The sequence below is a fragment of the Carassius carassius genome, chromosome 26, assembly GCF_963082965.1.
Source record: "Carassius carassius chromosome 26, fCarCar2.1, whole genome shotgun sequence".
Lineage (NCBI taxonomy): Eukaryota > Metazoa > Chordata > Actinopteri > Cypriniformes > Cyprinidae > Carassius > Carassius carassius.
In genome coordinates, this window is record NC_081780.1 from 31,187,708 (window position 1) to 31,208,852 (window position 21,145).

The following is a 21,145-nucleotide window of genomic DNA, read 5'->3' on the forward strand; positions in this document are numbered from 1 at the left end:
GACAATGACACAGAAGCGATCCCGGTTTCCCATTGAAGTTAAAGTTAAAACATTACCGTCTACAGCCGCGAGAGGGCGCTCTATGCTGCTCAGTGCTGACTCTACACTGAAAATATAGAGCGCCCTCTCGCGGCTGGAGACGGTAATGTTTTCTCTTGGTTCTTGTTTCTAAATAAATGCGACTTAAAGTCCAGTGTGACTTATGTTTTTTTCCTTGTCATGCCGTATTTTTGGACTGATGCGACTTATAGTCCGAAAAATACGGTAGTTGGACAAGTTAAAAAATTAAATTTGAGAAATCACCTCGCCTTTTGAGGTATAGTGCCCAGGGGCACCACACTGTCTTAATACGGCCCTGGCAGCAGCAGCCTAATACGATGGCAGTTTGTATATCATTCAATTTAAATCTAACATGCTGAAAAATCACATTAAGGGGGAAGCATGCACCCCTAGCAGCAGCAGCCGCAGCCTAATACGATGGCAGTTTGTATATCATTCAATTTAAGTCTAACAATCTTGAATAATCACATTAAGGTGGAGGGTTCTATTGCACCCAAAGTTAAGCAATAGAGGATGTGCACCAAGTATGTTCTTAAAATGCTTAAGCAACTGTGATTGTAAAGGGGGAAGCATACGCCCCTAGCAGCAGCAGTCTGATATGATGGCAGTATTATCCAATTTTATGCATCTACCATACTGTAAAAAAAAAATCAAAGGGGGAAGCGTCAATTCAAGTTAAGCAACTGAGGATGTGCACCAAGCATGTTTCTTAAAATGCTTAAATCTCATGCCAATCCCAAGTACCCACAGAGCAGTACGAATCCCCATCTCCAAAAGTCCCCAGCCTGGTCATATCTGCAAGACTAAAATACAGCTTCCGATTCTCTCTGGAAAAACCAAGCTCCTGGAGGCATGCTGTGGGCGGAGCTATAATACTGATGTTTGTGTTGTTTCCATAACATATATTCACTTATGTGCTGATTTCCGACAAAAGACAGAAATCTGGTGCAGTTGTACTTACCTGACTGGGTCTTCTACCATGTTTTAATAGCAAACGATGTGCAAATCCAGCTTCAACCTGGTCTTGTTTATAAAACATTCATCACTTAAATGACGAGAACAACACTTGCTACACTCCATTGCTGCCCCAGAAAGCAACTGCATCCATGGTCCATCTAACGCTAGGTTCTTTGAGAAGCTGAACGTGGTAAACTTTCCCCTCACATCCAAAACACACTTATTTGGAGACATTCTCAAACAAATCCTATGCAGCGCTGCCAACGATTTTCTGATGAAGCGTGTTTACGGGCGAGGTCTCGCTCTGGGGAGTAAGGAGTTCCACCATCGTCTACATCAAATCAATCAATCGTCTACGTCAAAGATCCATCATCGAAACTTGTACCACCCAGAAATAAGATTTCTCCACTCATCCGAATTGGCTATGTTTAGCATGTAAATCCATCTCTTTAACACTGAACAACTCTGAATCCATGAAACACCATTGTAGCCCTCCTTTAAGCAAACGTCTGATACATACGACCACTTGCTGCGGCATGAGGAACATGTAATATGCATTAATGCTGTAGGTTGCATAATGGAGGGTGGTAGTCCAGCAGGGGAAGCATGCACCCTTCAGAAACTTAGAATGGCGTCCAGTATGAATGAAAATGCTCCAAAGAAACACCTCCGTCAGAATAAAAATGCCTAAACCGAAATGGTAATCTGTTGAGAGGTAGGATAACCTTCTATAACTGAACTAAGTTAAAATCCTGCCATGTAAACATGTTAAACTGATTACTTGTACGCATGTAATCACATCAATAGTCGGTCATCAGAATGGGAACGTGATGTCGGCAACGCTGTGCATTCAGTGATTAGTAGACACTGACATTACATTAAGTGGACAAAGATGATAAATTTCCACTTGCTGTCTTGCTGTTTAATCAGTCAATGACTTTGCAGGCATCGTTTTTTCCCGAAGGCACCTCGTGAAACGGATTTCAGACAGGCTTCTGAGGCGGAGTAATAGTTTAATGATCTACAGCAAAATATAGAGAGCTTTGGTTATAACTAAGTGGATATTTCATTACTGCAATATACATTTTTGCTAGAAATTACATAAGTGGAAAGCGTTGTTCAGAAACATGCATTTACACACAAACTGACCACCGACCGCAACTTTCAGATGGCATCTTTATTTTTTGGCTTAACTGTCACAGAATGGAACGCACAGGATTGTGGGATATCAAAGGCAGCGAAGGATACATCTATGCTGCCTTCAAAAACCGGCCAGATGAAGTCATCTCAGGAGACAGGAAATGAAGCTGACATTGATTTTGGAAGTGCCTTGAAGCCGTCCTACCTTGGAATGAGACTTCCGAAGGCAGCATTTTTCAGTTTTCGGATGCAGCCTATGATAGTGAATAGTTCAATGAAAACACTTGACCAAAATTTGGCTGTCATTGTATGAATTATTACAGATTCATAAACCCATTTGTAAATGTTGTAAGATAGCTCATTGCAAGCACTATCTGCATTCATAAGCTGCCCCCTCGTGATTCATGTTTTAACAAAACTTGTTGAGAATCATGTATTTTACCATTTAAATTTACCTTTTTTAATTTATTTTTAATTAATTTTTTTATATCATAATACAATACATTTCAGAGCTGCATTAAAGAAGGTCTTACAGTTATTTCCCCTTGCTGAATTGACATGCCTTGGTGTTTTCCAGTTTTCCTCTTCATGTCATTAACATTATTCTGGATGTTTTCAGCCAGCAACATTACAGAACCTTTAATGTTCTCATGTGTCACACGACACGACAGTATCAATAATTCTGTGTCACATATGAATGGATGAAGCGGTTTATCACTTTACATTGTTTCTCAAACTCAGCGCTGTGCGGGAGACTCTGCTCTTGCGTGCAGCTGGCGGATGCAGTGCGTAGCGCCACTTCACACTTTTTTGCAGTTTGGTGTAATTTAGAAACGGTGCCTAAAGTGGGGGAGAATTCCCTCGCTTCGGCGATCAGCTCTCACTCGACCGGACCAGAAATCTCCCGGTGCTCCCGATGGCATTTGAGCGGAGTTCTCTCACTGCAGCGGACACGCGCACTCAGTAGACGAGGTTCAATATTAGTCTGTTAATTCCAAGCAAGTGTGAGCAGCTATTAAAAATATTAATGCAACCCCGTGTTTTTTTTTTCTGTCTCTCTCTCTCTGATAATTTGCATGTCATCGTAGCCACTTATGTCCCAAAATCGAAGCACGAGCACATGTAAACACCACATTGGATTAGATAACGTCTCATGTGGTCCACCGAATCTTTAAATCTGAATGAAGAAATAAAATACATGTAAACGTGGCTATTTTTGTCACGTTCTTATAACCATATGTATAGAAGCCATAGAGCGATAAATGCCTGCTTTTGAAGCTGCGTGCATCTGAAACACTCACACAGTTAATGTGACATCGACCTTAGAAATAAACACCAGTGACATTGATATTTCGTCGCTAAATACAGCAAACCCCAGTTGAAACGCTTGCACGAGAATGCTGGTCTCGTTTAACCCTGTTCTCATGGCCTTATCTGCGTGTCCTTAGAGCGATTGCATGCTCTAGCTGTATTGCTCCAGGTGTATGAACATAGATGTATAAATGCTGCTGCAAATATGCTTAATATTCGTTCCTGCAACCGATGCAAAACCATGTTAACCACCAGGCAACATACACAGCGATATGGATTAAAAAGCATTCACTTATGTTAGATGCGGATTTCAGATGACCTGAAACAAACTGCAACAGCGATGTGATGGAAGAGACACAGAATAATGGGAATTTAAATAGACCGCAGGTGATAGGTGTCAAGACTGGATTGGTACACGTCAGGAACAGCTGACTGTCAGCTGATGCAAGTGTGACTAACGTGGCCTGACTGAACTAATGCGATGCTCAATGTTTACATTAACATCAAGTCATCACGTAGCTGTTGTTATAATGCTTAAATATGACAATTAATTTGAAATAACCCAATAAATTCATTAAATCATTATTATTGTTTGGGGTTTAAGACAAGTCTGGGGCTGTCCTAAGATTTTTTACGATGATTTTTAAGAAGATTCTTTTCAAGAATTTGAATTCTTCTTAGGTTTTGTCTTAAGAACAATCTTAAGAAAAAAGATATGAATATTCTTAAGATGATTTTTTCTATCTTCTATTCTTTTTTCTAAAGTTAAAAAATAAGAAGAAAACAGCAGTTAAGAAGAAATCTCTTCTTAAGAATGTTTCGTGAATCCAGCCCCTGAACTCTACACGTGACACTGTCAATCAGTTTTATTTGCTAAAATACAATATATTTTATAGGTATACCAGTTATCATACCACTGATACTACACAAACTGAGCCACAGTCATTTCTAAAATCAAATGATCTAAATCTAGAGCAAAGCACAAACTTTTAAATGATAAAAATACTTTATTTCACAAATTCACCTTTGTTGTGAAAACCCTTCACCAGTCAAACATTACACAACGCTATACATATTTTGGACTGGCACTTGATACACTTCTGACATTCAAAGCACATTCCCAAACTTGTTCAAACAAGTACAGGATGGTTTCAGGAGAATGAACAATTTTAACTGATGAATAACAAAGCAGATGAGTGACATTCTTCTCATTCTCACATCTCGTCCTGCTAGAAGTGAAAAAAATTTCAGAGAGAGGAGAAAGAAAGATCTGCAAATATAATTTGAGGTGAGTGTTTCATCTTTCTTTAGTTGTTTTCATGTATGTGTGTTGTCTTATGATTGTCATTTGGTCAGTTTGTCCTTCTTTAATGCTGTGCTAAAGTCATTTTGATGATTTTACTGAAACCTCTACATATCATGATCAAACAGATGATCAAGTGTGTCTTTTTCATTCAATCACAGAAAGCTTCTTATTCTGATGCTGTTATCATATGGTGTGAATTCACTGCTCTTCTCATTATATCGTACATCACGGAGTCTGTGATTCTCAAACAGCATTTCTTTATGTGCTCTCTCTTTGAGAGAGGAATATCACTTCATGAACACTGTTAACTCAGTTTACTGTAAGTGTTAAACAAAAACTCATTGCTATAGTGTCCATAAATGCATGTAGTTTGTTTACTTCTGAAGTATGGCTGAATAGCTTTATATCATAATAATTATTTATAATGAATGCACACAATCTATGTGTGACATAGGCTGAAAACCTGTGAAGCACAGAAGTTTATCTGAATTAAATCAACCCTGAAACCTGATCCACTGGCATAAATCTGCTTTCTGGAAACCACCCAGTTGTCAAACCGGTTTCATTTGTTTTCCTGAGATCGTCCTGTTTCAACTGGTACTGAAGATGAACACTTTTGTGCAGTGTACTTTTCTTTAGACAAGAGTTATTAAAGAGCAGGTCATATGGTATTTAAAGTGTCCTAATATTGTGTTGGAGTCCCCTACAACAGGTTTAAATGCATCTAAGGTCAGAAAACATTGTCATTTTGGTAACACTTTCTATGAAGCCCGTATTTATAATACATTATAAGGGTATTTTTAAGGCATTATAATGAATGTATAATGCATTCTAAAAAAAATCTTACAATTTATTCTATCAACTCATGAATAATCATAACAATTATAATACATCATAATACTTATGTATACGTGGTTATAAGTTTAAGAGTATGATTATTTATAACACACAATGAAAACCATATTAAATCTACTTAATTAACAGTATAATGGACTGTATCCTATCTTGACATTGTTTAAGATCTGCACAGTATCTTACTACAGCTTGTGAGTGGTTAGATGTTGAGTGTTATTTGAGTGTTTCTGTGGAGCTGATGTTAAGTAATCGATGGGAGATTAATACTCCAACTGAAAAAAAATTCAATGTTTTATATGGTTACATTTTGTTTTGATGGTTCCCTTAATCAGTCGACTATAAGCAACTTTGCCACTACATCCCAACTAACTCTCATTAGAGTATCAAGAATGGTAGAATCTAGTATGGTACAATAAACTGATGTACTTGCAAAGACGTTATCAGTTGGTTGACCATCAAAATAAAGTGTTAGCATATATTTACAGTAGCAGACATGCTAATACTCCAATGACTGCTAGTTGAGATAGTTGCAGAGTTACTCAACAGCTGTCTTAAGGGAACCATCAAAATAATCAAACTTATATTACAATAAAAATAGTTCAAAGCAAATGTGTCATATTAGACATTCATCTGATCTGATATCTGATCTTATGGCTGTTTGAGAGAACAAAAAGTTTATTATTATTATTATTATTATTACTAATTATAAGGGGTCTTTGACTGCTTTAAGTAGAGTAGAATCAGAAAAATGGCACGATATGATACTTATAATACTTTATAACTATGAGAAATATAATATAAATCATAATACTCTTAAAAGCTATAACCACAAATAAGTGTGACAGAGAAAAGTTGCTCTGTCTTAACTTTTAATCAGAACGCAGAACAGCTGTATCACAGGAGCACCAGCCTTAAAGGGATAGTTCACTTTGAAATAACATTTTGATATGTTTTAGCTTACCTCAAGGGTATCCAAGATGTAGGTATCTTTGTTTCCACAGTAGTTTCCATTTTTATATTTTTAGGTCAAACCGTTCTTGTCTTTGATTCACATAATGCAGGTCTATGGTCACCACCTCAAAGAGCATGCACAGAGAGTCCAAATTAAACAATTCCCCATCGTAAGTACACATTGATGAGCTATGACACGAAACGAGCGGATTGTGTGAGAAAACGAACAGTATTTATATCGTTTTTACCTCTTGTACACAACCACGTCCAACTGATCTGAGGGCGCGCGTGCTTCCTGATGTGACGTGTGCGCGCGCTCTGGCTTAGTCTGTGCAAGCGCGGAAAGCACCGGAACTGATCTCTCACGCGTGTACATCACTCATTGTTTACTGTTTACCACACGATACCCCACCAATCTGCACTGTCTGAAATATAATGCAGTAATTGTAATTAATTAATTGGTTTATAATGCACCCTTTAATCGTTGCGATAATAATAAAAATACAACACATTACTCACTCTATTGACAGCATGCCATTGGGTCCCTCTGGCATTGGACGTCGCCTCCAGTTTATACGTGGCAAACTAAACACAACGTGCAAAACGCTGCGTCTCAACAGCGGAGAAAACTCAGGATCTTCAGTCAGGCAGGTGTGTGATGCGATACTGTCAATGTCCTCGTCGTCGTCTTGTAGTTGTTCAATTCGTGACAACATATGCTCTCCACTTCTGTTGGCATCTTACAACACTTGCTCCTAGAACACCACCAATATTGAAGAGATCTCTGTCTCTCTGAGGCTTGAAGACGTGCTGCTGCAGCGGATCACTCCTGAGTACTTGATCTGTGTATCAGTGATGCGCGGGTTGATCCAAAATGAGCGGGTGCCTGCGGTTGCTGTTACGAGTCATCCAAAAATACTTTTAATGATATTCGGGTTGCGGTTGGTCGGGTTGTTTGAAATAAAAATGCCAATTAAACCTTTGTCATTTATATAGTATACTAAACACATTTTTGAAAAACATAGGCCTACACTTTATTGGCTGAATAACTGGTGAAGATGACGCACGAGCTCAGTCCGCACGTAGAGATGGAGGCGGCAAAGAAGACTGCATGGGGAGCAACAGCGCTGTTTTTGGTAAAACATGATTTTGACGACTTCATTAAGTTTTGTTTTATAGAAAACTATTTTTAAAAGATTTTCGTTTTGTATAAATTGTATCTTAATTTTGATCAATTTTTTATCAATCAGTTGCCTGTATTTAATAAATAAGAAGCAAGACAATGTAATAAGGCACCAGCACGGGGGGGTGGGGGGTGTTGGGTGTCTGCGGTCTTGGGTGACGGGATGGGGGGCTTATGATATTAGACCTCGTAGCCTATAATAAAAGATAATGAATTTCAAACCTTAACTAAACACATTTTTATTCAAAGATCAACAGTGATCAAAGCATACATCACTGTCCTCGCAGCTGCAGCAACTTGCTGTCACAGTGTCTGGGTTGTGTTCCCTGGGTTTCCACTAGATGTCCTCCTTTCCCCACGGTGTCTGTCACTTCATTACATTTTACATTACATTTACATTTTATCATTTAGCAGACGCTTTTATCCAAAGCGACTTACAAATGAGAACAACAGAAGCAGTCAGGTCAACAAGAGAACAACAACAGTATACAAGTGCCATGACAAGTCTCAGTTAGTCTAGTATAGAACGCATAGGTAGGTTTTTTTTTTTTTTTTTTTAATTAAAAGACAAGAAAAGGAAAAGTGCTAGTGTTAGTTGGTTAAGTGCAGGCGAAAAAGATGAGTCTTTAGCTGTTTCTTGAAAATGAGTAAAGACTCAGCTGTACGAATTGAGATTGGGAGGTCATTCCACCAGCTGGGGACAGTCCAGGAAAAGGTCCTTGAGAGTGATTTTGAACTTCTTTGGGATGGTACCACAAGGCGTCGATCACTTGCAGAGCGCAAACTTCTGGAGGGCACATAAGATTTAACCAATGAGTTTAGGTAAGTTGGTGCCGTGCCAGTGGTCGTCTTGTAGGCTAGCATCAGTACCTTGAATTTGATGCGAGCAGCTACTGGTAGCCAGTGTAACCTGATGAGGAGCGGAGTAACGTGAGCTTTCTTTGGCTCATTGAAGACAACCCTCGCTGCTGCATTCTGAATCAATTGCAGAGGCTTGACAGTACATGCAGGAAGGCCCGCCAGGAGAGCATTACAATAGTCCAGTCTGGAGAGAACAAGAGCTTGGACAAGAAGTTGGGTTGCTTGCTCTGACAGGAAGGGTCTAATCTTCCTAATGTTGTATAAGGCAAACCTGCAGGACCGGGTAGTTGTAGCAATGTGGTCTGTGAAGCTTAACTGATGATCCATCACAACTCCTAGGTTTCTAGCTGTCCTCGAAGGAGTAATGGTTGATGAGCCCAGCTGTATAGAGAAGTTGTGATGAAGCAATGGGTTAGCTGGAATCACCAGGAGTTCTGTCTTCAGGTTAAGCTGAAGGTGATGGTCATTCATCCAGCTAGAGATGTCACTCAGACAGGCTGAAATGCGAGCAGCTACCCTCGGGTCATCTGGTTGGAATGAGAGGTAGAGTTGGGTGTCATCAGCGTAGCAGTGATAAGAAAAGCCATGCTTCTGAATGACAGATCCTAATGATGTCATGTAGATGGAGAAGAGAAGTGGCCCAAGTACTGAGCCTTGAGGAACCCCAGTAGCAAGGTGGTGTGACTTTGAAACATCACCCCTCCAAGACACACTGAAGGATCTGTCAGAGAGGTAGGACTTAACCCACAGGAGTGCTGTTCCAGAGATGCCCATCTTTCTGAGGGTGGACAGGAGAATCTGGTGATTAACAGTGTCAAAAGCAGCAGAAAGGTCCAGTAAGATGAGTACCGAGGATTTTGAAGCTGCTCTTGCTAGTCGCAGGGCTTCAGTAACCGAGAGCAGAGCAGTCTCAGTTGAGTGGCCACTTTTGAAGCCAGATTGGTTGCTGTCCAGGAGGTTGTTCTGTACAAGGAATATAGAAAACTGGTTGAACACAGCTCGCTCAAGTGTCTTTGCAATAAATGGAAGAAGGGATACCGGTCTGTAGTTTTCAAGAAGCGCTGGATTTAGTGATGGTTTCTTGAGCAGTGGGCTTACCCGAGCCTGCTTGAATGCTGAGGGAAATGTTCCAGAGTGAAGAGAGGAGTTGATAACCTGAGTAAGCAAAGGTATGACTGAAGAAGAGATCGCTTGAAGGAGGTGAGTGGGGATCGGATCAAGTGGACAAGTAGTAGGATGATTGGACAGGAGAAGTTCGGAGACGTCCATCTCTGAGAGTGGGGAGAAGGAGGAGAAAGAGTGCATTAATCACATTCCTCACGTCCCTGCCTAATCAGTGCACCCAGCTGTCACTAGTTATCAATTATCTCACTCTGCCAATTTCCCATTAGTGTTTGTCTCTCCTTGTGTATTTAACCCGGTCTGTCTTAGTATGTGTCACGGAGTCGTTGTGAATTCATGTCCGTCAATCTGTCTTGCCTGTGCCTTGTCTTCTTGTTCTGTTTATGTTTGGATGGATGTTTTGGTTTCGACCCCTGCCTGGACTGTTATTCTTTTGGATTAACCCTTTAATAAAGACTTACCTGTAATTGGTTCCCTCTCCGTGTTTCCTGTATCACCGAACGTGACAGAACGACTCCGTCACTGCAAGAACCAGCGGTATGGTTTTTTCCCGTTCCCCAGCCAAAATGGCGGAGCGGAGAACAAAGTATCTCCGGTTGACTGCCCTCCGCCAAGAGGGCAATGAGGTGGGTGCCCTGGCACAGGTGTTCTGGTCCCTGGCCGAGGGTATGGGATACAACGATGCGGCCCTGAAGGATTATTTCAACAGCGGGCTGGATGATCCAGTTTCTCAGGAGGAGATGGGGCATTTAGAGACACTGGAATTCTGGGAATTCGTGTACTATTTGCGGCATAGGCTTCCGTGGGATGCCCCAGCCACTCCTGTCTCTTCCGCCAAGATGGCTGCTAACCCAGCGCCGATGCCCAAGTTGGCCACCAGTCCAGAGTCCTGGCCCAAGATGGCCGCCAATCCAGCGCCACCACACAAGATGGCCGCCAGCCCAGCACTACAGCACAAAATGGCCTCTAACCCAGCGCCAATGCCCAAGATGGCCACTGGTCTAGAGCCACAGTCCAAGATGGCCGCCCGTCCAGAGTCATGGCCCAAGATGGCCGCTAATCCAGCGCCACAGCACAAGATGGCTGCCAGCCCAGTGCCACAGCACAAGATGGCCGCTAACCCAGCGCCAATGCCCAAATTGGCCACCGATCCAGAGCCACGGTCAAAGATGGCCGCCCGTCCAGAGTCATGGCCCAAGATGGCCGTCAATCCAGCGCCACAGCACAAGATGGTCGCCAGCCCAGCACTACTGTACTGGATGGCCGCCTGTCCAGAGTCAGGACCCAAGATGGCTGCTTGCCTAGCGCCTCTGCACGGGATTACAGTCACAGCTGACCCTCCGGAGTCGAGTCAGGCTCCTGTTGACCCTCCAGAGTCGAGTCAGGTTCCAGTGGACTCTCCAGAGTCGAGTCAGGTTCCAGTGAACTCTCCAGAGTTGAGTCAGGTTCCAGTGAACTCTCCAGAGTCGAGTCAGGTTCCAGTGAACTCTCCAGAGTCGAGTCAGGTCCCTGTTGACCCCCCAGAGTCGAATCAGGTTCCAGTGAACTCTCCAGAGTCGAGTCAGGTTCCTGTTGACCCCCCAGAGTCGAGTCAGGTTCCAGTGAACTCTTCAGAGTCGAGTCAGGTTCCTATTGATCCTCCAGAGTCGAGTCAGGTTCCGGTTGACCCTCCAGAGTCCAGTCAGGTTCCGGTTGACCTTCCAGAGTCGAGGCAGGTGCACGTGGACTTTCCAGAGTCAAGTCAGGGTTTTGTGTACCCTTCAGAGTCAGGGCTAGTCACCGATGACCCTCCAGAGTCAGGGCTAGTCACCGATGACCCTTCAGACTCAGGGCTAGTCACAGATGACCCTCCAGACTCAGGGCTAGTCACCGATGACCCTCCAGACTCAGGGCTAGTCACCGATGACCCTCCAGAGCCAGGGCCAGTCACCGATGACCCTCCAGAGCCAGGGCCAGTCACCGATGACCCTCCAAAGCCAGGGCCAGTCACCGATGACCTTCCAGAGTCAGGGCTAGTCACTGATGACCTTCCAGAGCCAGGGCTAGGTACCATGGACTTCCCAGAGACAAGGCTAGTCATCGTGGACCTTTCAGAGTTGGGTCAGGTCACTGGTGATTTTCAAGGACTGAGTCAAATCGCCGGTGATCTTCAAGGACTGAGTCAAGTCAACGGGGACCTTCATGAACAGATGCAAGTCACCAATAATCTTCATGAGCAGAGCCAGGTCAGCACCGATCTTCTGGAGTCCAGTAGAGACACCATGGAATTACCAGAGTTTCGTCCTCCCGTCGATCCGGCCGCACGGAAGTGGTGGTCTTCTGAACCGCCCTGGGGGCTTTGTGCATCGACCACAAGGATGTGGTGGTCTTCTGCTCCGCCCTGGAGGGCTTCCGCCTTGACCACAGGGGTGTGGTGGTCTTCTGCTCCGCCCTGGGGGCCTTCTGCCCTGACCACACGGTGGTGGTGGTCTTCTGCTCCGCCCTGGGGAACTCCGGCCTCGACCACAAGGATGTGGTGGTCTTCTGCTCCGCCCTGGAGGGCTTCCGCCCTGACCACAAGGATGTGGTGGTCTTCTGCTCCGCCCTGGAGGGCTTCCGCCCTGACCACACGGACGTGGTGGTCTTCTCCTCCGCCCTAGGGGGCTTCCGCCCTGACCACACGGTTGTGGTGGTCTTCTGCTCCACCCTGGGGGGCTTCATGTTATTTTTTTCTTTTTGTTTTTGTGTTCACTCCTGTTCCTCTCTGTTAGCCTGGCCCTCCGTCCCTCCCCCTGAGCCTCCACCTGTCCGCCTCCCTCCTGGTCTCTGGTTTTTGTCTGTCGTGGAGCATCTGGAAGCCGCTCCGTAGAGGGGGGGTAGTGTCACAGTGTCTGGGTTGTGTTCCCTGGGTTTCCACTAGATGTCCTCCTTTCCCCACGGTGTCTGTCACTTCATTAGTCACATTCCTCACGTCCCTGCCTAATCAGTGCACCCAGCTGTCACTAGTTATCAATTATCTCACTCTGCCAATTTCCCATTAGCGTTTGTCTCTCCTTGTGTATTTAACCCGGTCTGTCTTAGTATGTGTCACGGAGTAGTTGTGAATTCATGTCCGTCAATCTGTCTTGCCTGTGCCTTGTCTTCTTGTTCTGTTTATGTTTGGATGGATGTTTTGGTTTCTACCCCTGCCTGGACTGTTATTCTTTTGGATTAACCCTTTAATAAGGACTTACCTGCAATTGGTTCCCTCTCCGTGTTTCCTGTATCACCGAACGTGACACTTGCGCTCTCTTCATCAAGCTTTAAAACAAAAAGGGGACAAAAAGGTCTTATTGTCTTTGTGGATATAGATTAATTCGATAAATAAATATCTAAATTTGTGCCTATAGCCGCATACGGTATTTTTTTAGAACTTATAGAAAAAAGATGCTGCAGCCAATGAGCAGCCGGGGGGGGGGGGGGGGGGTTTAATGTTTATCAGACAATAACTACTCAAGATGTTGCTTTAGTATGATTTTCGGGACATCTGGGGCCAGATTCGGGACAACAGTTTAGATTTCGGGACGGTCCCGAATTTTTTGGGACGTCTGGTTACCCTACTCTCTGCTCACGAGCTCTGATCGGAACAAACCCGAGCCTCAATGTCTGCTGACCTTGCAGAAACATACAAATAGACATAAGCAGACTAGACTATTTTAGTACAAATTATGAGCTTACTGATGATTTTTTTATAATTCTTGACAAAATTATAATATATTAAGTTTTGTTGTTGTTGTTTTTTTTGCCTAGTTAGTTTTGCCTACGTTCCTATGGCCCAATGACGCTACGATGAGCATTTACTGCTTTTTAAAAATGCGGATCAGAAAGCGGGTCGGGTACAATATTTTATTTGTATTTTTTGTGGTCCGAGTTGCGGGCGGGTTAGTTGAAAACGTCGGTTGGGTGCGGGTTATTAATACATTGACCGGCGCATCCCTGCTGTGTTTTGTGGTTCAAATAAATATGGTTGTGAAAAAAATTCTACGTTGTCTGTTGGTATATCGAAATCGTCTTCCATTGCAATTTCCTGTACGTCTAAATATGTTTAGATCTTCACAGTTAAAGGTAACACTTCCGAAATCTCTGTGTAAACAATGAATGATGTACACGCGCGAGAGAGCACTTCCGGCGCTTTCCGTGCTTGCGCAAACTAAGCCAGAGCACCAGAAATGTCACACGAAAACAGGAAGCACGCGCGCCCTCAGATCAGTTGGACGTGGTTGTGTACAAGAGGTAAAACGAAATACTGTTAATACTGTTTGTTTTCTTACACAAACCGCTCGTTTCGTGTCTTAGGTCATCAATTGTTTAATTTGGACTTCTCTGTGCATGCTCTTTGAGGTGGTGACCATAGACCTCCATTATATGAGTCACAGACAAGAACGGTTTGACCTAAAAATATCAAAATGGAAACTACTGCGGAAACAAAGACACCTACATCTTGGATACCCTTGAGGTAAGCTAAAACATACCAAAATTTAATTTGAAAGTGAACTATCCCTTTAAAGGGTTACTCCACCCCAAAATGAAAATGTTGTCATTAATCACTTACGCCCATGTCTTTCAAACCTGTGAAAGCTTTTTTTTGGGTGAAAACCAGTAGACTTGAGATTTTCCCATAGACTGTCGTGTAAATAACAGCGTCAATGTCCAGAAAAGTATGAAAAGCATCATCAGAATACTCCCATCTGCCATCAGTGATTCAACCGCAACGTTATGAAGTGACAAAAATACTTTTTGTACACAAAGAAAACAAAAATGATGACTTTAATCAACTATTCCTCTCCTCTGTGTCTCTCCATATTCTCATATTCTCCCAAATGGCACTGAACACATGCAGCGTACACCCTTCTGTGTCAGCCACGCTGCACTGTGATCATCATATTAGCCTGGATCTCTTGTTGTGGTATCACATGGGTTGTAATTCAAAATTGAATTGTAGTACAGTTAGAAAAGTTGTCTGGCACCTAAACCATATTCTATCAGCTAAGAAGCAGTAAAATCAGGGAAGAGCAAAAGCAGAAGTGATGATGATTATGCTAAAAAAGGAGAAGAGTTTTTTAAATAATCATAAATGCGTATGTTTCAATGACCAGCAAAAATACTAGTGTTGTAAATACCAAAAGCAGTAGCAATGGACAATTACTGCTTCACAACCTCATCCTGATTTGAAAAACCTTGAATTAGAGACATTCTCTGATATCTTAATCATGAAGACAAATAGCCCTTAAAATTATCAAAAAATTAAACAATGGACAAGAATATAAAATATAATAATGTAATATAATATACTAATCAATAAATAATTACAATAATCAATGTAATAACTTAATAAACAATGTAATGTATACATAAAGTGTTTAAATGAGTATTATAAATGAATATACAATAATAAATAATTAATCTATAAATGGATATAAATGAATGAATGAAGAATAAATTAATCTGAAAGATAGCAACATAATTAGATCACATAATTAACACCAAGGAAACAACCAAGAGGTCAAAATGACAGAAGTTCTAATCGGGAAAATTTAATTGGTAACTTTTGTTAAATGTTTCCTAATAACTTTTTACCATTTATTTGAACAAACTTTAGCTGACAATTGTAATTAGCATTTCATTTCATTTTACCAATTTAGTGGATTTGCTAGATGTGACAGAAGTAATTAAAAATGTCTTAACCCATTAAGACTTAACTGAATGTGTTTAAGTTAATTTCACATCATAAAAGCATCTTGAGATGAGAAGTGGACTGCATCTTCTGCCCTGCATCAACGCATCAGTCACTATTCAATGCATGGTTCTATTTCTAAATTCTGTTTCTATTATATCTACTTATTTTCTTAATTTACAAACAAAAAATCTTACAGCACTTACAGTACATACACGTACAGCTCTTTTGTTGATTTTGATTGCTCCATTGTCCTCATTTGTAAGTCACTTTGGATAAAAGCATCTGCTAAATGTAATATAAATTAGTAAAATTGTCTGTCTATTATCATAGATTACACACCGTATTAATTATAAAAAATAATTTTAACCAATTTTTTTTTTTTTTTTTTTATGATTTAAAAAAAAAAAAATCCTGGTTTAATGGAGCATTTTTTTTTAAGAAAACAGCAATTCCAGGATGAACTTCAAAAAACAATCCTGGATCATGACAAATTGCCAACAATAAATTAAGCTAAAAAAAAAAAAAAAGGGAATCCAGTTACAATAGCCAGAGACTAACTAATAATAAATGTCAAGGGTCAAGCATCCAACTAAAGAAAACATTAAACAAATGATCTGCAAACGGCTCTTTTTTTCCATTTATTTAGGACAATTTCTGTTCTGAACCTGCACACAGTGCCTGAGGCCGGTTCCGGTCTGCGAGTCAGATCGGGACGCGATCTGTGCATCGTCACCTGTGTGGTGCACCTCTGACCAGATTTTCCCCACCCGTCCCGCTTGCCATCGTGCACGCCGTCAGCATGCCCTGTGCCCGGTTACCTGTCGGACGGATCATGTCATCCAGCCTGCCCCAGGACAGCCCTTGTCATGCACGCGCACTACCAGGATTACACTTATCAACGCGCGCTCCATTGCGAACAAGGCTTTTACTTTGAATGACCATTTCACTAATGAGAACTTGGATTTTATGTTTATTACGGAGACTTGGCAGCGGGAGAACGAACACTTTCATCTTAAAGAACTATGCCCCCCGGACTGCTCCGTGTTTGGGACTCCTCGGCTCGCGTGACGTGGAGGCGGTCTTGCGCTGGTCTTTCGGGACTCTTTCTGCTGCAGCTTGACGGACACAGCTTCGTTCGACTCATTTGAGATGCAGATGTGTAAGGTTGGGAAAACACACTCCTATTACTGTGTTTTAGTTTACCGACCTCCTGGTCCTGCACGCACAATTCTTGATGATTTCACTGAGTTTTTAACGTCTATCATAAAACTAGATCGCGTTTTAGTCCTTGGGGACTTTAATTTGCATATTGATGATCCCACTTGTTTGAATGCAGCTGAATTGTTGACTACCATGGACTCGTTTAATTTTGTACAGCACGTTTCTGCCCCCTCCCATAAAAAAGGTCACACATTAGATTTGGTCTTCTCTTGTGGCCTAACCATTGATAAACTGAGTGTGGAGGATTTTCTAATTAGTGACCATTGTTGTATATCTTTTAATTTGTCACTTATCACGATGCCTACTGTCTGCAATGTTGTAACACAAAAACGCATCATTAGTGAGACAACACTTAGTGATTTCTCTGCCTCCTTTGACTCTCGCTCCTTTGTTGATTGTGATGATGTTGATTAATTTGTGCAAAGTTTCAACAACCACTGTCTGTCGATTTTGGATATGGTAGCGCCTGTTAAAAACATTTCAGGGTCACATAAAAAAGCCCTCCCATGGATGAATGATAACATTTGTAGTTTTAGGAGAAAATGTCGTAAGACTGAGCATCTGTGGAAAGCAACTAAATTGGAGGTACACAGACTCCATTTAAAAGATTTGATACTGGATCTGAATGAACTGATAAAGCAGGCTCGCTTGGCTTATTTTTCCAATCTTATTTCAGGTAATAAGAAAAAACCTAAGGTCTTGTTTGACACCATCGAAAATCTAACTGCACCTTCAGCTCCTCTTGTGCCTGTGTACACTCATGAGGACTGTAACAACTTTTTGTCGTTTTTTGTGAACAAAGTACAAGACATTAGGGCCAGTGTTAAAGTTCCCATAATCACTGTGTGTTCTACTGAATTTTCAATGGTGTTGTCTTGGTCGTCCTTCACTCCTGTCAGCCTACAGGAGGTGAAGACCTTAATAGGAAATATGAAACCGTCTTCAAGCCCTGCTGATATTGTCTCAACACCCCTATTGTTGAAAATGTTTGATATTGTTGGCCCCTGTATGGTAAAAATAATTAACCTGTCACTTGCATCTGGCTCAGTCCCCAACTACTTCAAACACGCTGTGGTAAACCCGATCCTTAAAAAGCCGAATCTTGACCCCTCAGAACCTCATAAATATAGGCCCATATCAAAACTTCCATTTATTTCAAAAATTTTGGAAAAAGTGGTGGCAAGCCAGCTGACCTCCTTTATGGAGCAGCACAACTTGTTTGATATTTTTCAATCTGGTTTTCGAAAATTGCACTCCACTGAAACAGCTCTTATTAAAGTCTCTAGTGATGTGATGATGGCAGCGGACACTGGCCGCTACACTGTACTTGTACTTCTCGATTTGACTTCCGCTTTTGACACGGTAGATCACAGTATACTGATCAAACGGCTTCACAATGAGATGGGACTATCTGGATCTGTCCTCCAGTGGTTCTCTTCCTATATTCATGACAGAACCTTTAATGTCGCTATAAACAATGTACAGTCAGATGTGACCAATTTGACCTGCGGAGTGGCACAAGGGTCAGTTTTGGGCCCTATTTTGTTTTTACTGTACATTTTGCCACTTGGTCATATTATGGGTTGTTTTAAGGATGTTTCGTATCATCTCTATGCCGACGATGTCCAGTTGTACTGTTCTTTCAATGATGCTGAGTTCCATCGTTTATCACTGTTTTTAGAGTGTGTGTCCTCCATCAAAGACTGGCTGGCCTCTAACTTTCTGCAGATAAATGCAAGTAAAACTGAAACACTGATCTTTGCTCCAGACCACAAGATCCCACTGATCAAACAGCACCTTGGCTCTCTTGGCTCCTCTGTTAAATCCAGCCTCAGAAACCTCAGATACACTCAAAACAGCTTGTCCGTAAACTGCTTTTATCACCTTAGGAATATCTCTAAAATACACAAAATGTTGTCAAAGAAGGATCTGGAAATTATTATTCATGATTTTATATCAACTAGACTTGATTATTGCAACTCTGTTTTTACCTTCTTGAATAAGTCAGCCTTGAACAAACTGCAAATGGTTCAAAATTCTGCTGCTAGACTTCTAACTGGTGCCCCCAGAAGGTCTCATATCACTCCCGTTTTATTAGCTCTCCATTGGCTCCCTGTAAAATTCAGGATTGATTTTAAGATTTTAGTGTTGACTTATAGGGCATTAAACAGTCAGGCCCCACAATACATCAAGGACCTTTTGACCCCGTACTCCTCAAGCCGCACTCTTCGGTCCTCTGGCCAGAACCTGCTTATGGTCCCAAAAACTCGCTATAAGACCCGAGGGGACCTGTCTTTTCTGTCTGTTGCCCCCAGACTGTGGAATGCCCTGCCCCTGTCTCTGCGTCTGGCAGACTCTGTTGACTCTTTTAAAAAAGATTTGAAGACTTGTTTATTTAAGAAAGCTTTTGGTTGATGGGTTTTTTCAGTAGTGTTACTTTGATTTGACTTATGTATATACATTTTTATTGTTTTGTTCTACTTTTCTTGTGTACAGCACTTTGTGATTTTATCTGTGAAAAGCGCTTTAGAAATAAACTTTACTTACTTACTTTACTTACACAAAAATTACAGCCATTTCCAAAAATGTCATTTTTGTGAAAATAATGTTGTCTATAAAAAAGGACGTTAACAGTATTTAACTGTTTTTTGTGATGCTTGAAATACTGGAAGAAAATTCTAAACATTGACTTGATATGAATATATCTTAGAAGGCAGCTGACTTTTTTTCCAAAAGGTTTCATTGGCATTTTCTCTCTATCTTACCTTCATATAATGCCTGTTTGTCACGAATCCAGTCTATGAACTTCTGTTTGTTCACAACCAGAGATCATTATCCACCACATGGACTCTCACACTACACAAACTGTTAGACTTACCCCTGACTACATTTCCCATCATCCATTGGTTACAGCTATAGACATAATCAGTGCAATCAAACATACTTCATAAGCCATGGACCTCTTCCTCACTATTGAGTCTGCTTTATCTCTCTCTTAAGCCTTCTACACACTGCATGATTTTAGCAATCCTATAAGATCATTGCAGGTCACACTGTGCAACATGTATCTAATAAACTTGGATATGACATGCATGTACTGTAGACTGTACGATGAAGACACCTATTTACTCGTAGGCTACGACGCACGTCTCCATAGAAAAATAAAATGACATTATCATGAGCTATTGGTTAACAAAAAGAGCATAATGTATCACACTCTGACAGTTGTAATTTTTATGCGTGCTGAAAAAAAGTGGGAGTGGCGAAATAAGAAATAAGAGCTTGAGGTAAGCAGTTAAGTTTTAGTTCCATGTTGTGTTGATTTCATTTCGCATTTAACTGGTTGGACAGTACATGTGGGCAGTGGTTAAATTGGCTTTTGTAGGAAGGGGGAGCCCTTATTTACGGTGGTCATCATTAAAAAATGCGCCTTAAAATTGACTTAATGTGTTTTACACCAAAGGGGCTATTTTCAAGTATTAATGTGTAAGGTAAGGTTGAGTAGTTATTCAAACAAAGATAAATACTTAAAAAAAATTGTATAATTTTTTACCTTTAATGTTAACAAGCAGGCAACAGATTTCACCCTCGGAAAACATATGAAATTGAACATGTTTGAAAATATCCAACTACAAGCAACAGCACAAATAAATACAATAGAGTAAAGACACAAACATAAGCAGTGATTTGCATTTTTTTTTTTTTTTTTAGGCAGGTCTAGCATAAGTTTTTAGGTACAGAAATTGAATAAAGTACAGATCTCATCTGTCCGTGTGCGCTATCAGCACCCGGTTGATGATGGAATAAATGACTGCTCTCATAATCCAGCATACAGCATTCACATTGATCAAGAGTGAATGATTTGTCCAGGGTTTTTTTTTTCTCCTCATCGCTGTTGTTGTAATGTCTGGGAATCCAGAATGCGCATCCATCAACAGAAACATATATTAACTGAACCCAGTTTGTTTAACATGCTATTTGTAGCCAACCATATTACAGATGCTTTGTCAGATTTAAATTGAACCACGGTCCCAGCGCGTGCCGGACTGTGTGTGGTGAACCGAATGGTATGGGTTTTTTTCAGAGAACCATGCCACCCCTAGTATCTACTGTGTGTTTTAATTTCAGAAGACCCTCCTTAATTGCCATGTTTGGGTTTTCCTTGTGGTCCCTGAAACCTTGTTTGACACTACAGTAGTTCATTGCCTGACTATCACACAGCTGACTCAATTCTTGTTCTTCATACAGCAGTGGCACTGGAGAGGGCCAGGTGTCAGGTGACAACACATTTATTTGATCAAAAAGCTCAAGCTCATGCTCTGGGACCATCCTGGACTGCATATGTTAGATTGGATAAATATTAGGTAGGCTACACAAGATAGGCATTCATTTTTTTCAAGACAAAAAAAAAAACTTAAGTATACATAAGTATCCTGCTCTGTCTTGTCTGTCAGTCTCCGAATGCGTGAGAGTTGGCAGCTAT

General features: G+C 41.4%; 1 protein-coding gene across 1 annotated transcript in view; it reads left to right on the forward strand.

Annotated features, from left to right (window-relative positions):
- Positions 1-4,721: 4,721 nt before the first annotated feature.
- Positions 4,722-21,145, forward strand: part of LOC132106167 (NACHT, LRR and PYD domains-containing protein 3-like) — a 147,144-nt gene continuing 130,720 nt past the window's right edge. Inside the window, exon 1 of the mRNA XM_059511829.1 lies at positions 4,722-4,756. The gene's annotated coding sequence lies outside the window, so the exon portion shown is untranslated. The remainder of the gene's footprint in view (positions 4,757-21,145) is intronic.